We start from the raw sequence: 16,690 nt of genomic DNA, 5'->3' as shown, positions 1-16,690 counted from the left end.
AGAGGAAAGAAAAAAACAAATACCCTTACTCAAGAACTATAAGATTAGCCATGTCAACAGTCCCAAAGAATCGACAAGAAAGCTCCTAGAACCGCTGAGTTTAACAGTCATAAGATAAAAGGTCAGCACACAAAAATCAATTACATATACTAGCAATGTATAATTGGAAACTTAAAAACAATGTCATTTATAGTTGCAACAAAAATCAAATACCAATACCATAAATCTGAAAAACCTAAGAGCTCTTATTAAAATCTTTACAATTCTGATAAATGAAATAAAAGACAACCTAAATAGAGAGATATATCATAATCATGGATTAGAAGATTCAGCAATAATAGATAATAAGTCAAATAATAGAGATGTCAATTCTCCCCAAATTGATCTATGTATTACTGGAATACAAACTAAAGCCTCAGAATAATATATTTTTTAGAATAATGTTTTATAGATATGAACAAACTGTTTCTAAAATTTATATGAAAGAATAGAGAAGCTAGAATAGCTGACATAATTCTGAAAAAAAAAAACAAAAAAAAAAAACAAAAACAGTTGAAGGAAATGAATCTAACACTTACCAAAGACAGAATGATATTGGGGAAGGAACAACACAGAAATCAATGGAACGGAAGAAAAAGTCCAGAAATATTTCTACACGAATGTGGCAATCTGATTTTGGACAAAGATATAAAAAATTTAATGGATAAATTACAGTCTTTCCAACAAATGGTACTGAAGCAATTAAGTATACACTAATATGAAGGCGAAAAAATATGACCTTTGACCTAAACTCACTTATATAAAAACTAATTCAAAATAGATCACAGATCTAAATGTAAACACAAAATTATAAAACTTTTAGAAGAAAACAAAGGAAACGTAGTCATGACCTACAATTTGGTGAAGAGCCCATAGACACTATATTTAAATCATGACCCATAAAGGAAAAGAAAATTAAAAATTAGGTTTCATCAAAATTTAAAAAAAAAATATTTACTCTGTGACAGTCACTGTTAAGAGAATGAAAAAACAAACCACAGACCGAGAGAAAACATATGAAATCACACATGAAAGTCACAGGACTTGTATTTGAAATGTGACGGCAGTGCCAGGGTGGCTCAGACAGTTAAGCATCCAACTCTTGTTATCGGCTTAAGCTGTGATCTCACAGTTGAGATGGAGGGCCACTCAGTGTGGAGCCTACTCGGGATACTCTCTCTCTGCCCCTCCCCTGCTCACACTCGCTCGCTCTCTCTCTCTCTCTCTCTCTCAAAATAAATAAACATCTAAAATAAAATAAAATAAAATAAAATAAAATAAAATAAAATAAAATAAAATAAAATAAAATAAAATAATAAAATAAAATAAAATAAAATAAAATAAATAAAATAAAAGACAAACTCTCCCTCCCTACTCTGGAGTGGAAGGAATAAAGAATGAGAAAGAACAAGAATATACTATCCACTCCCTTTTCATGGAAGAAAACATCAGGAGTTGAAAAGTGTTTGCTACTTACATTCCCTAGTTTTACATTCTCTTAACCATTGGGCTTAATCATGAAGTCTGTGGTCAACCAGGGCTGAGACCTTCCCTTTCAGGGGAGAAGAGCAAGCCTTCAGGGCAGAGCCTTGCTCCCATCTTCAACAGACCACTCTCCTAAGGCCACTCACTGCTCTTTTATGTATTATCATGGGACAACTGTGGACAGCTTAGACTTGACTCCAGTGTATTTTGGAACTGGTCAGAAAGGAGCAATAATTAAACCAATTCCATCCTGTACTCAAGGCTGAAAATAAAAGTCTTTCTCTTCTCTATGTCGGTTTTCAAGTTAGTTCCAGCAACATTACCCAAAACAGCATGTCATAAATCCTGCAGTGAGATTAGATGACAACATGAAGATACTCAAATAATTAAATGCCAACCTAGAGATGTACCAAGATTTAATATAAACCCCTTCCTATTATCAAATTCCCAGAGAGAAAAGATCAGAGATTAAATTTACTTGCAAGTTTAAGTCCAAAAACATTCAAGTCCAAAAAAATTAAACTTCAAAATCAAATTTTCTTGCTCTTGAGAGTTAAAAGCCCCAAGTCCAAAGAGACTCCTCTCAGTTTCTCATTCTATTCAGTCTCAGTCAGAGGAGTTCTTAATGCCTAGCTGCTGGGGCTGCAATTGCATGCTGCTTTGAGTATTCCAGGCAAGATTACATGCTCAAAAGAGCACTTCGTTTTCCAGACCACTCAGAGACTCGGGGTTGAATAAAAACAAAAAGGGTGGGTGAAGAAGGATGTCGGTCACCCATGAACATAAACTCAATTAAGAAAAATCTGGCATCAAAAGGTTAATAATGTTACTGTGCGTTTCCGGTTATCTAGGGGAGAGGAGGGACTCTATCTGCACATACTGCCTCTTCTCCAAAAGAGTGGCACTTGAGATGTACTTGCCTTCTACAAATTTTAGAAATTTGCAATGGTGGCCCAAGGTGTGCACATTTGGTAAAAGACAAGCACCTTTACTGAAGCACAGAATGGAAAATGCCAACTCACAGACACTCTCTGTTGAGCATCAGTGTTCCAGAAACACGATGCCTGTTGTGTTAGGGTAGGTCGCTTCAATAAAGAGGAAATTGGGTCAATTTCTTCCTGCTTTATCACATCCTTTTAAGCTGCACAATCTTTTCTCAACCTCCCTCCAAACTACCTTCTCCAAGATGAAGCTCCTACAGAAGTTGATTTGCTCTCGATTAATATTGACTTTGTTTCCATGAGTCTTGTTCCCATTCTGGTATTGGTAACACAGGGTGGGGCCTGCAGTGAAAGCAATCAGCAAAAAGGCCTGCACAGTTCAATCCTAGCAACTTCCTGTGTGCCTTTGACCAAATTCCATCTGGGGTCACAAAAGCACACATCCTACAATCTGCAGCGTGCCTTCCTGTGCTGCTCTGCTCTTTTTCACATGCAGTCTTTAATCTACACGTGTACTTTTGGATTCACTAGCTTATTACATTCAATTCCCCCTAATAAAATTATATGTATCAAAACTAATAATGCCAAACAAAAGGAAATAAAGTTTAAGAAAGCAATCTTTTTAGTTTGGAGAAGCCAAACTTTGAGTAAAAATGTCACCGCTTTTCAGGGTGCCTGAGTGGTTCAGTCAGTTATGCATCTCACTCTCAGTTTTAGGTCATGCTCTCACAGTCTGTGGGATTGAGGCCCACATCAGGCTCTGTGCTGATAGCCGGGAGCCTACTTGCAATTCTCTCTCTCCCTCTCTCTTCCCCTCCCTTGCTCTCTCTCTCTCTCAAAAATAAACTTAAAAAAGGGGAGGGCACCTAGGTGGCTCAGTTGGTTGAGCATCAGACTCTTGATTTCAGCTCAAGTCATAACCTCACGGTTCATGGGTTGGAGCCCCACATCAGGCAGAGCCTGCTTGGGACTCTCTTTCTCTGTCTGCCTCTCTCTCTGTGTGTGTGTGTGTGTGTGTGTGTGTGTGTGTCAAAATAAATAAAACTTTAAGAAGTCACTGATTTTCAATTATATGTAATATGTTGTGTTATATATATATATATACATATGATATATATAGCTATGTTTTATATATATATACATACATATATATAGGTATTATTTAGCATATTTCTTCTAATTAAAAAAAATCAATGACTCAGTTTTTTTAAAAAATTGCATTTATTTCTGTGACAAGCTGTAATAGGTTGAAGAAATCCACAGAATCTAGTGGTAAATATTTTGACCTGTTTTTATTAGTCCTACAATGTATTATTCTAATATAATTTTTATTAAAATAGAATTCCAGTTATCCTAATGATAAAAACATATCTTGGTTTTGTATACTTCCTTACAAAGACCTCTGACTGATATATGTTCTTTTAAGCCTTAGAGCAACTCTATGAGCTAGTGTATTACTGTTTGCATTTTGTAATTGAGTAAATTGAGATTTAGGGGTAGATTTTCTGCACTCCAAATATTTAATATATGAAAAATCTTGGATTTAAAAACAAGTCTTATGACTCCTAATTCTTTGCTTTTCCTGCAACATTCACTAAGACTGTGAGAATTTTAGGGAATCATCATTATCGGTGCATTATTCAGCTATTGCCTTAATAATGCCATATTACAAATTACACTAAAGCCAGGCTTCTCAACTTCAATTTGACAATTTGTGCCAGATAGTTCTTTGCTGTGGGGCCTGTTCTTTTCATAGTAAAAAGTTTAGCAGCATCCAAAGTTTCTATTCACTAGAAGCCCCTGTGGTAGACAGAATAATAGCTACCCAAACATGCCCACATTCTAATTCCAGAACCTATAAATACATTACCTTCCATGGCAAAAAGGACTTTGCGGATATGACAAAGGTGATGGCATATTACTCTCAGTATCATATTTCATTATCTAAGATTTATCTTACATACTGGAGAAAGAGATCCTCCCGTTGGCCTTGACAAGTAAATAGTCATATTTTGAACTGCCTCTAGAGTGAGTCACATGGTAAGGAACTGCATGTAACCTCTACAACCTGAGATCATTCTCCAGAATGACAGCCAGTAATAAGCCAAATGAGACTAGAAGCAGATTCTTCCCTAGCTGAACCTCCAGATGGAAACACAGACAGACTACACTTTGCAGGCTGTTGACACAGCAGAGAATCAAGATAAGCAATGCCTACGATCTTGACCCTTGGAAACCGTGAGATAATAAATGTGTGTTGTTTTAAGTCACTAAGTTTGTGGTAATTTGTTATGCAACACTGAAAACTAATGCACCATGACAGTAAATAAGACATGCCTTAAGGCAATGAATGGTAGTTTTGGCAGGGAAAGCAAATCAGTACCCAAAAGAGTAAATGTCCTTCCTAACCAGAACAACGTGTCTCTCTCCCACGATGGAAGTGGTCCTATGTGCTCAGCTAACTGATTTCCCTGGAGTACTGTGCTGTCACAGGAGCTTAAGTGTTGGTCTGCTGCGGACATGTTGGGCTCTCAGCAGTGGGCTCTCTGCAGCCCAGTCAGCCTTGGTGAGTAGAAAGCCGTGTTGCTGAGAGTAAAGGTAACGTCTCACCCTAACACAATGGGCACTTTGTGAGCCTACTGGACAAAAACAGGATTGAGGGAAGATGCCTGACTGGGACCCTTAAGATAGTTCATGCGGCTTTAAACAAAGACAGTTATTTTTTCTCTCTCACTGCTGCTTTTTGTCAGGAATCCAGTCAGGACTTGGCTTCTTATTTGGGTTCTCTCATGAGGTTTCAGTCATGTGTCAGGAGGGGCTCTGTTCATCTAACAGTGTGACTGCATGTAGGATCCTCTTCAAAGTGGATCACTCACATGCCTGGGAAGTTTGAGTTCTGGCTCTGACCCTTAGTGCCCATATTCTTTGAGGACAGCCGCTTAAATTCTGTGAGTACCATTCTGCTTGGCTCTACAATGGAGATAATAATACATACTTGGTAAGGCTGGTTTGAGAGTCAGGTGATCACATGTCAGCACATGATACAGATTATACTAAATGAAAGGAAACGATTCCTATCATACAGGAGAAGAATGGGAGCTGATGTTGGCAGCGTGAGTAGGAATTTGGTCTGGAGGAAGAAAATGACGTAAAAGACCAAACAATTATTAGAACGTGCCTCAAATTTAAGAACCCTGATGATCCCAGAAAGCATTTTCCCTTCTCCCTTTAACTCCTTCATAGTCTTTCCAGCAATTCCTACCACAGTGCAGCACGACAGTGTAGCAGCAAGGGCTCAGCACAAAGGCCAGTCCATACTTTCTGCTGGGTCAGTCCCTTTCCAACCCCAAAGGTAAACCAGAGATTTCTACGTAGCTTTTTGCTATTCCTTCCTTACTACTAGTCAAGTCCTTGTAAGCTGCACCTACTCTGTGTGTAACCTGTTGTTCCAGTCAAACTGATACACCTGTTGCCCCTTTTGCTTCCCACCTCCCTTTGCTCATGATGTTCCTTCCTCCTTGAAACCCTCCCCTCCCCTTCCCTCTTGTCAGAAAATCTGTACTTGTTTCAGGGTCCATAGCAAATTTCACTTCCATCTTTAGAATTAATCCTGATGGAGTTCCCCCCCCCCACCTTGGAGGAAGTCTCTTAGCATAATGTACCTACATCAATCTAAATCTTATCTCCCATTAGTCCAGAAGCCCCCTGACATGGTGAATATGTCTTTAACATTCTCCATGGTGCCTAGTACAGCATGCTTTTCCTAAGATGCATTCAAAAATTTACTTTGGGTATTAGACTTTACTTCAAGAATTAATTCACATCTTTGCAGTAAACTGACATTCATCTTCAGTGTGAAAATCACTACAATGCTAAATATTTTTATTCCTGTGTAAAGAAAACATTGAATAGGAATGACTTTCTTTTTTTCTTTCTTTTTCTTCTCTTTGAAACATTTTTTTTCTCCTTTTTGTGTTAGAACCAAGAACACATATTTAGTATCCTGACACTACTGAATACCTAAGGCATTCTAACGGAATCACAATAGTCCTAGAAGGAAATTTAAAGGGTAAAGTAAGGCACTCTCTTATTCCTAAATAAAACTGCAATTAATTCTCCCTAGAAAAGGGAATTCTCTTAAGAATGTGCTTTAGAGAAGAAGTGGATTAGAAAGGGAGGTCAGAGTAGGAAGAACCAATCTTTCATCCCTGATTAACTCCCTCCTTTCCCACAGTTCCTGTCTTTGCAGTAAGCCTCCCTGGGATGCTTTCTGGCATCCTCAACAAGATTTTCAAGGAGAACATAAATGCTATTTTTTTTCTGATAATTTTGGTTGTGATTTTCCGCCCCAATTTAGACAGAATGGAATTCTCTTTGTATTCTTTAAAATAGTTCCTTGGCCCATGTGTCCCAATCAGCATGGACTACTATGTAGCAGTAATTTTTCATTTGGGGGTAAAGTCACTTCATAGAACAAATATTGAGGTAAAACCAAATATCAGAATGTGAGGACCCTAGGGCTTTAAGATATCTTCTAATTTATTCCTCTGACTTCAGGTATGAACACACAATCCATCACAAGGGAGACTCTCCTAGGTTTCAAGATTTTAGGGGCAAAAAAATCCAATCTCCTCTGTTAACTGATTTCCAACTTCATGTAAGTCGCTGTGTTTTTCCTGGTGTGATGGTGGTGGCATGGTTTAGTTTGGCTTAGAACCAAACAAAAGAAATTAGATTTCTTTTGTTCTTTTACAATCTCTTAATAAAATAATAATTTTAGGGTAATCATAGGATAGCCTAAATTATCCTTCAGCATTTATTTCCTAACTCAGTTCCCTGTTACATGCTCTGAAATCATGCTTTTCCACTCTTTATTTGGTTAGTGCCTTCTGATCTATCTTTATATTGTCCTCAACCCTCTTTGGGCACTACCAGAAGGAACAGGGTAGATGACTCTAGTAAGTCAATATGTAAGTATGGCTGAATTTACCACTGCACTTTTCCCCTTGCCATAAATTCCAACTTCACCCTGTAATCCATGTATCCAGCCTCCTAATGTTGGCACCACAGACTTGTTGAAGTCTAGGCAAGTTTCAAACCGGATTCAAATGTTATGATCAAAAATGAATTAACTGTTCTCTGCTATGTGTTCCTGTTGCTCTTTATAGTTACCTCTATTCAAAGATATATATTATGTTCTTAGATACATATCTGTTTCTTATACATAGTAAAATACAATAAGTCAAGAATAGGAACGAGAAGAATGCCTGTCTAGAATAAATGCTCAATAAACGTAAAAAAGCCAAGGCTGTGAAGAAGATAGGAAATTAACTTAGAACTAGAGGAATTCACAAAGATGATAAAGTTTGACCACATTTTACAAACAAGCAAAGTTCGACAATAAGAAATTACGTGAGCCATAGCCATATGCCTACTAGTGACAGGCTGGGGCATCTGTGAATTTGTTTGGATACAAGGGCACCCGGTATCCATTCTCCCATGCACTTGGTAAGAGCACTCTGACCTTAGACCCTTGGCCATCTGGAACTTCTGTTTAAACTCTTAAGGGAAAATAAGCTTTTCTGTCTGGCAGCCTAGAGCCTGGGAAGATTCAGGACAGAAGCTGCTCGCAGCCACTGTGCACCATTTGGAGCCTGAGAATAAAGCCAACACAAAGCAAACAAAAGCTTGAAAGGTGAAGAGAGACTAGGTACCCCGATGCTTCTTACACCGGCATCAAGACAATCTGTAGAACAAATACGGTTCATTTTTTCAGTCAAGTAAAAAGACTTGGGCTTTCTGACTTGGTCCTAACTGAAATTGTGCAGTGCTTGAATTAAAGTACAGGGCATCTAACTCTCAACCTGTGTTGTTTTCACTACCTAGGTACTGCCTGTCCCCTTCCTCGGTATTGTTTTCCTTTTCCTTTATCAAAGAACAAATCAAAGGACAAATCCTCTAGCAATTCTACCCTGAATAGGAAGCTTCTAGCTTCTAAAGACGACATTGGTTATCTTTGCATGGCCCTGCATCTGATGGGTGGAAGGATTACCTCCCCATCCCTACAAGGCTGGATCCTTTTTTATCCATCCCCCAAACATACGTGCTATTTAAAAAATAAAAGTACAAAGCTCCAATATTCCCAGAGCCTTCAGTCTCATTCCAATGTGTCCCAGTTTCTATTTATTCAGAGTTGAAAACCAGAGCCCCAGGGAGGCCTGAGTTCTGGTGCATACATATGTATGACCTTATCAATGCAGAGGCAGAAATTCTATGCCTCCAGAAAGCCCTGAGTCAGAGGTGGTTCCTAGACTATTGTTGGAATTGATTTCCTCAGGCTGTTAAGATGACTTTTGTGACCTCACCATTGTAGCAGACAGGGTCTTATTTGCTCAGTAACTGAACTGGTACCTGTGTGGAAACAGCTCACACTCTGTCTTCCCTGGCTAGGTTGGTACCAGCTAAACTAAATCAGAGGGAAATCTCACAACCAGAAATCAGCACTGCACTCTGACCTATGGTTAATATTTCAAAAGTAAAATACAACTAAGTCTGCTAAAGTTTTCTGTCAGGCCTGGGAGAAACTTGGAACTACAGAAGAGAGAGACATAAGAGTCAATTTACATTATGTCAGTTTACGATTCAAGTATATTTTACACTTTAAGGTATAAAAATACTCATTCCAACACTGTAGTGGCAAATGAATCACAAGAGCCTAAATCCCTACCAGTAGAGAGCTGGTTAAATGAATTATGATACACACTTCAGTGGGCCTCTGTAGAGCTATTAAAGTGAAGAAGACTGGTCTCTATGACCTGATGCCTAAGACATCTTTTAAAGTGAAAAAGGCAAGGGTGCAGGAGAGTGTGTGCATGATGCAAGTATTCATGTTAAATGGAGGGAGAGGGAGCTCTGTTGATGTACACACACACACACACACACACACACACACACACACACACTCCCTCAATACGCAGAGAAGATCCCTGGAAGGATCCACAAGAAACTAGGATCAGGGGTGGCCTCAGGGAAAGGAACCAGAGTGTTGGTGGGTAGGGTTGGAAGGGAGAGTAACTTTACAGTATATTTCCTTTTGTGCTATTTGAATTTGTGTTACCGTGTCTTCGCATTGCCCATTAAAATAAAAACAACAGTATTCCAAGGTCTGACTTTGATTTAGAGTTTAACAATGAAAACATTAAGATTTTATATTCCTTTCTTCCTTTAAGGCAAAAGCAGGCCCTTTCCATCTTTGGTACTTGCTTTTGAACAAATAGGCTCTAGTATTTTTAGACTTTCTCCCTGGAGTCCAAAGCTCACTGTATTGAAGCAGCCAGGGAAATATCCAGAGTTGGAGCCCAAACTCCAACCCTGTGCCCTAAATGTTTTTCAGTCATGGAGAAAGTAACTTTTTCTCCCCAGTACTGCTGGTTAGAGTGGCAGGAACATGCACTGAGGTAATTTCTTGTTCTTTAATCTATTTCTCTCTCTCTCTCTCTGGTTGTGTTGTTCTTTTCCTCAAAGTGAACACACATCTGAAAACAGCTCTAGTGCATTTCTGCTGGAAGAAGCAAGAAGCTATTAACAGCAGCACTTGAGGCTGCTGTGAAAGTCCATTACCCCAGAAATAGATTAAGGCAAGTTTGCAAAAACGCGTTCCCCCAGCATTATCATTCTTACCTGAAAGAACGCAGCTCCTATTTAGCAGGAGACAGATGTTCTTATCTCATTTCACTGGAAAACTAAAGTGAGACAAATAAAGACAAAAAGTCTACCTCCTGAGAATTTGCTTTGCTTCTTTAATTTTGAATCATGTATTTTAGATGGGGTTATTTTTTTCCCCCATACCTCCACCCCTGCCACCTCCTCTGAGGTCCTTAATGGCACCTGCCTGGGACCGTGGCTTTGAAATATCTAGCTTGAGTTTATTCCTAGTCACGGTGGAACTGGATCAAAGAATGAAGGGAAGGACCAAGCCTAAGCCTTTTTGTCACTTGTGAAGCCATTTGCATAAACTCCAGATACTCATCCCACAGCTGTTCCTTAGGCAGAGAACCTAACTAGTGTCAGCTCCAAACAGATTCTAACTGGTGATGTAACTATCTAAGTAGAAAGCTATTTGTGCTGCTCCTCAACTTCCTTTTCCCCTTTTCTTATCATCCTCTACTACCGGTGCTCCAAAGGGCAAAAGATAAAGTTCAACTGTGCCCTAGTTAATGTTTAAAAGAGGACTCAGAGAGGGCTAAATATAGTTCACGTTGAACCATGCCTCATTCCCAAAGGATATACAGTTCTCAGAAGTTCATTTTCAACAATAGTGTCAGAGATTTCTTCCATTTAATATATGGGAAAGAAAACCATGAATCAAGACTAGCAGGTGTATTTGACAAGCTTAAACAGAAGGCTACAGCTGAATAGCCCCGCCCCCCGTAAGCTCTGTCCTGTCCAGACTACGTTTCAGGCATCAGACGTATGAAGGGGTATCCTGTCATATACAATAAATATTAAAATTTGAGATCAAGAAAGTAGTTAAGTCTTCCCTGTCTCCGGATCAGCGGTTTTCAAATCTGACTTCACATCCATTTCATATGCTTGAGACTTTCCCCTAGAAATTCTGATAAGGTGATACTCAGGGCAGGCAGGGAATGTTATCTCTACAGGGTTCTGCTATATGGCCTGAGCTGAGCACTATAGCGGTGGCTGAGGAGCCTCAGGGGCTGGGACCGCTTGATGCTCTCTCCCTGCCGAAAAGGACCGATGAGACAAACCTGGAAACATGCTACCTTCTGCACTGTATGGCACTTTCCAGAGTGCAGTATACTCTCTCATCACAGCCCCACAGGGGAGGCAAGTCAGGGTATTTATCTCCATTTTACAGATGAGAAAACTGAAGATCCACGAGACTTGCCAAAGGTCAGAAGCCGATCTGGACTGGCAAACAAAGCCTCTCTGAATCATTTCCCCCTAGCACTGCAGCTTCCTCTCCTCTCTCTCTCTCTCTTCTCTCTCTCTCTCTCTCTCTCTCTCTCTCTCTCTCTCTCTCTCTCTCTCAAGCTTCAGGTCTATGATGAGGAGCTTGAGTGCTGGCAACCATCTTGCTCCCAGAATCAAAGGAAAAAGCATGAAATCCTGGCCAGCCAGCACTAAATAAGGACCATCCTTTAATTGTATAGATAAGGAAATGGAGGCACAGTGATTTGCCCAAAATTACATGGCCAGTGAGTGGCAAGAAAAATAAACAACAGTGGGATACAAAATCTAGACCAAAAGCAGAGCAAAATGGAGGGGAACTGCGTATCTCCTGCTTGGGGTTTCCACGAAGTTGAAGTGATTGCTGCACAGAGCTGCTGTGTATTTGGAAGACTGCCCACTGCATTGAGAAATGGACCATGGCAAGGGGTAGCCATACAAATCACTGAGGTCACCTTGATGGTCTTTATGAGTATGCCAGCCACTCTGTGGCTATTTGTGTGTGTGTGTGTGTGTGTGTGTGTGTGTGTGTGTGTGTTGTTTAGTCGCCAAGGGGATGCACAAGCAAGCACGAGCCTGTATACATATAGCAAAGGTAAAAAACAAAACAGAACAAAACAAAAATCTCCCTGGAAAGTGTTAGCGTAATTACACAGCCAGTCTGTTTCTTACCTGGAGCTAAATGCAGTCTCCACAATCCCTGTCAATTGTGACGATCATTCATGATGCGGAAGTGTGCAGGGAAGAGGTCTCCCCTGGCTCATTCATCTAATTTTTCTAACCCTCTAGCATAGCTAGAGATGAACCCAACTCCTATAAAACAGAAACAAACTTCAAATCTGTGTCAGAGCCTGCTGGAGAGAATGATTTACAAACTGCCAGCAGAACATTGGTGTAAACAAGATAATGCACATTAATTCTCAGCGAGGCAATTAGCATTCAGTTATTCTGAACAAGGCCTGACCTTGATGCTTGAGGATCTGAACAGAATGCAACCTGTAGCTTAAAGGGAAATGCCACCTCTTCCTCTCAAATTGGCGGGTCTCGAGGGTTCCAAGGCTCAAGAAGCACTCTTCCTCATAAAGACTCACAAAGGGACAAAACCCGTCTCAACACAACTCTTGTATCTCAGAAGTGCTGTCTTTTTGCCTTTGAGGCCACAAAAACTTTGATGACTCTCACCTTTGATCTAAATTTCTAAGGCATCTAAGTGTTATGGTGCATTCCAGAGGCATCTTTCACTTCAAGTCATCTGAGGGCTTAAAAGGTCTTAAAATGAAGAACTGCACACATTTCTTTGGATATTTCTTCTATTGCTAATTCAAAAAAGAGGATGTGTTTGTAATTGCCATGCTTATTAGCATTATCTCTGCTTTCTGGGGATATTTTTCCTTGAAATTTTGAAAAGGTTCAATCAGAGTCTCTTACCAATGCTTTGCTACTCCAGGGTGATGAGGTAGATACTGCAAAAAGATGTATCACCCATCTGAGTCCAAGAGACCAGAGCTTCCTAAACATGAATGTGCACATGAATCTCCCAGGACCTTGTAAAGGGAGATTCTGATTCAGTAGGGCTGAAGTAGAAGCAGAGATTCTACATGTCATAAGATCCCAGGTGATACTGATGTGATCCAAGGACCACACTGCGTAGCTCTACTCCGGATTACTTGTCTGAGGAACTTCTTCCATGGAACAAGTTGTCCTTAAAAAATGGATCCTTCTGTGACTTCAAGACTGCTATTTATAACAGGAGGTATCACTAAATACTATGCCAGATCAGGGGTCTCAAATTTGTCCAGTGCAGGCACCCTAGGCATACAAGTTAGAAGAGTCTCTCCAATACCAATACTTTCATATCCAGGGGACCCCCTTTTGAAACAAGTGTTCTGGGTTTTTTTGCTTGTTTGCTGGTTTTCTTACCATGTTTTTTGTTTTCTAGGGTTCACAGTTGTCCACCTTAGGTTAATTTGATATACCCAATTCTAAGGGTACTAATGGCCTTTGCTTCTGTTGGACTACCAAGTGACAAAGACAACATTGATAAAAAAAAAAATAGCAGGTGTAATAATATTCCTTCCCTCAGGGGTTGCAGGATCAACTGACTGGGTTGTGGGTGATGGCAAAAGTAGATTCTTTACTAGACACAGATAAGCCAGTTGGCTGTTGGGGAGCAATCTGCTTGATTGGGAACAAAAACAGTGTTCTCCATGGAGCTCTTCTTTAGACACTCTCTAGGCAACACTTTGTCTCATGGCCAGGCTATCCTTCCCCCTCCCCCCAGCCCACACACACACTTCCTAGGCAATTTCCCTGGAATCATTTGGAAGGCTCTGTGGTCCCATCTGTCCACACCATCGATTTCCTATTCCTTTGCAGGGTTCTAGGCTAATGATAATATAACAATAAATAATAACAACAATAATACAACACCACTGTTTAAATCCTCACTACAACCCTTCGAGATAGGAACTATTATTATTCTCATTTTATGGATGAGGATTCTAAGGCACAGAAAGGATAAACAATATGCCCATTCTTTCATAAAAAGAAAAAGTCTTTTCTTTTTATGACTATGAAAAGGACCTAAAAGAAGGTCCATGATCTTAAACACTACATGATACGTGTCCATACTCTTTTAATCACTTTACCAAAGAGAGAGAGACAGAGAGAAAGAGACAGAGAGACATTGAGAGAGGGAGAGAGAGGGAGAGAAAGTCTTATTATCCTCTTTATCTCTTACAGTGGATGGCTCATTAAAACCAGAGCCAAAATAATTAGCAACCAAATAAATTAGTTTCCTTTCCAAGAGAGTGTTTTCAAACACTCCCCTGAGGTGAGGGAAAATATTTGCATTCTGTCCCTGTTGGTGGGGTGTGTGCAGTGAAGTGCATTCCCTTAGAATGGGTTGGATCCTTTTAAGGAAGCAGAAAATAAGAAGGAAAACAAAACAGTTGTTTCCATAGTAAAATATGTTGACTCTTCTTACTCCTTTACATTTGAATAAATCCTATCCCCTTTGGGTGTACAGGTCGTACTGTCTTTGTGAAGCTGCCTGCATTATACCAACCCCAGTCCTTTCTCCATTTAAAAGAAATACTGGCCAGTATTATTAGAATATCTCTGCATGCCTTATGAGTATATGCATCATATGTTTTTCTTTGTTTCACATATATCATTCTGGTCTCTTCTACTTGATTCTAAGCACTTTGGTTTAAACACTTATTCCTAGAATATTGTATACTAATTTTGACTCTTTATATACATTTATATACCCAGTTTGCTTTACTGGACAAACAGTGACACCCTCCTTCCCTAACTTAGGGTAACATAGCTAAGTGTGATTTGCTTAGGTGGTTAGTGCATCAATTTACCTATGCCTGCATAGGCCAGATCATAGGCTTTCTATGTAGCCCCGGTACCTGTACCACGACAGAGCTACCCATGACACCTGGCAGCCTAGCTAACCATCTCATGCCAATGCATTAGGGTCACAAGGATACTGGGCAGAAGATGTAGACTATACGAGATGAAATTTAAGAATTGCAGTATTGAGAAAACAAATTCAGAGTTCAGCCTCCATGGATAAAGGTATGGAAAGGCCATATTTGTATGTGAAGGGCAACATTTAAAGTTTTGATACAGGCACTGAGGAAATCTACCCCATTGAATTGGTGAGAGCCAGTCAGAGAAAGTCAGAGAAAAGTTCTGCTAAGTCCAATGTTTTCTACGTTAGTAATTCACTCATGGGTCCCTGGATTACATGAAGGGACATATAAAAGTATGTAAATATTATATAGATAAAATATATTCATTTTTTAGATGTTTATTTATTTGAGGGAGAAAGAGCACACAAGCTAGGGAGGGGCAGAGAGAAAGGGAGAGAGAATCCCAAACAGGCTCCAAGTTGTCAGCACAGAGCCTGATGTGGGGCTCAAACTCATGAACCATGAGATCATGACCTGAGCTGAAATCAAGAGTCAGACACTAACAACTGAGCCACTCAGGTGCCCCTCAAGGACCAGGTATTTAAAAGACAAAATTAATTCTGAGCATTCATCTGATGGTCTATGCTGAAAAGATACTGGGAAAAATCATTCTAAGACCCATTTTTGGACACTTTGAGGAAAATAAGATCTAGGTAATGTTTACAATATGTTTGGTTGGGCTACCTTAATTTTCCCTGACAAACTGAGAGATATCCTGAAAACAGACAGAAATAATAAATATTGACTTTATTGAGACTTTGATTTCATCCTCTATGAAACATTCATCAATGAACTAGGCAAATGTGGTCTGAATTATGCAACTGTGGATTGGGCAGATAACCTAAAGGTAACTCTAGGCTGTTATTATTAGCTCAGGATCAACCTGGGAGTTTCACTAAGAAATGAAAGTATATTGACAACATATTACTGGATACAGTTTTTTTTTTTTTTTTTTTTGTCATTTACCTAAATGTTGACATCAGAATATTACTTACCTTTCCTACACATGGACTCATGGGAGCAAAACTTACCCATTTCAAGAAAGTCACCCCCTCCCACCACTCACAAGAGTTTGGAGAGATTTAAAATGGAATAGGTTTTTATCAGGTGAGAAAAGGAGGTTATGTGAAACTTAAAATGAAAGTGAGTTGCTAGATTGTTACTTCTTGCAATTTTTAACCCTTTGATTTCTTGGGTTTTGAGTAACACCAATAAAAATCCATGTTCATATTTGTGTCTAAACTCCTAGTGTTTATAAATAGACTAAGCTAAGAAGTGGACTGTGAAGCAGGCCACACATCTTCCTGGGACACCAGAATCCCAGTGCGACATTTAAGCTTCCAGAAGACTACAAGTAACCACATCATTACCACAGAAATGCCACTTGCTTATTATAAGGCAGCCTGAGTCATTAAACTCAAGAGCCTCTGGAGTCTGTGGTCTTCCGGGATGTAGTGAGACTGATAAATTCTCCTCTCTGACCACTGCCCTCCCCTGTTCTGTGTCTCTCTCATCTAGTTACTCTTTGGCCTCGCCATGTCTCTCTAAGTGATCTGGTTGTCACTCTGGTTCTGGATTTACCTTGCATCTCTCTCCAGCTTGATCTTCAAAGTTAACATTTGTTAATACTGACCTCACTATAGTGCCAGAAACTCCTGCTTCCTCTTCACTGAGATGTGGTAAGGATCAAACAAGTTCATTTATGTGCAAGCAATTCAAAAATGTTAAAGTACCGTATGGATATTATTTCTATCTTTGCTCTCATTTCTG

Source organism: Lynx rufus, unplaced genomic scaffold (genome assembly GCF_022079265.1).
Source record: "Lynx rufus isolate CCGP_SWC_20201006 ecotype Redwood Valley unplaced genomic scaffold, mLynRuf1.p SCAF_1, whole genome shotgun sequence".
NCBI lineage: Eukaryota > Metazoa > Chordata > Mammalia > Carnivora > Felidae > Lynx > Lynx rufus.
This window is presented reverse-complemented; position numbering follows the sequence as displayed.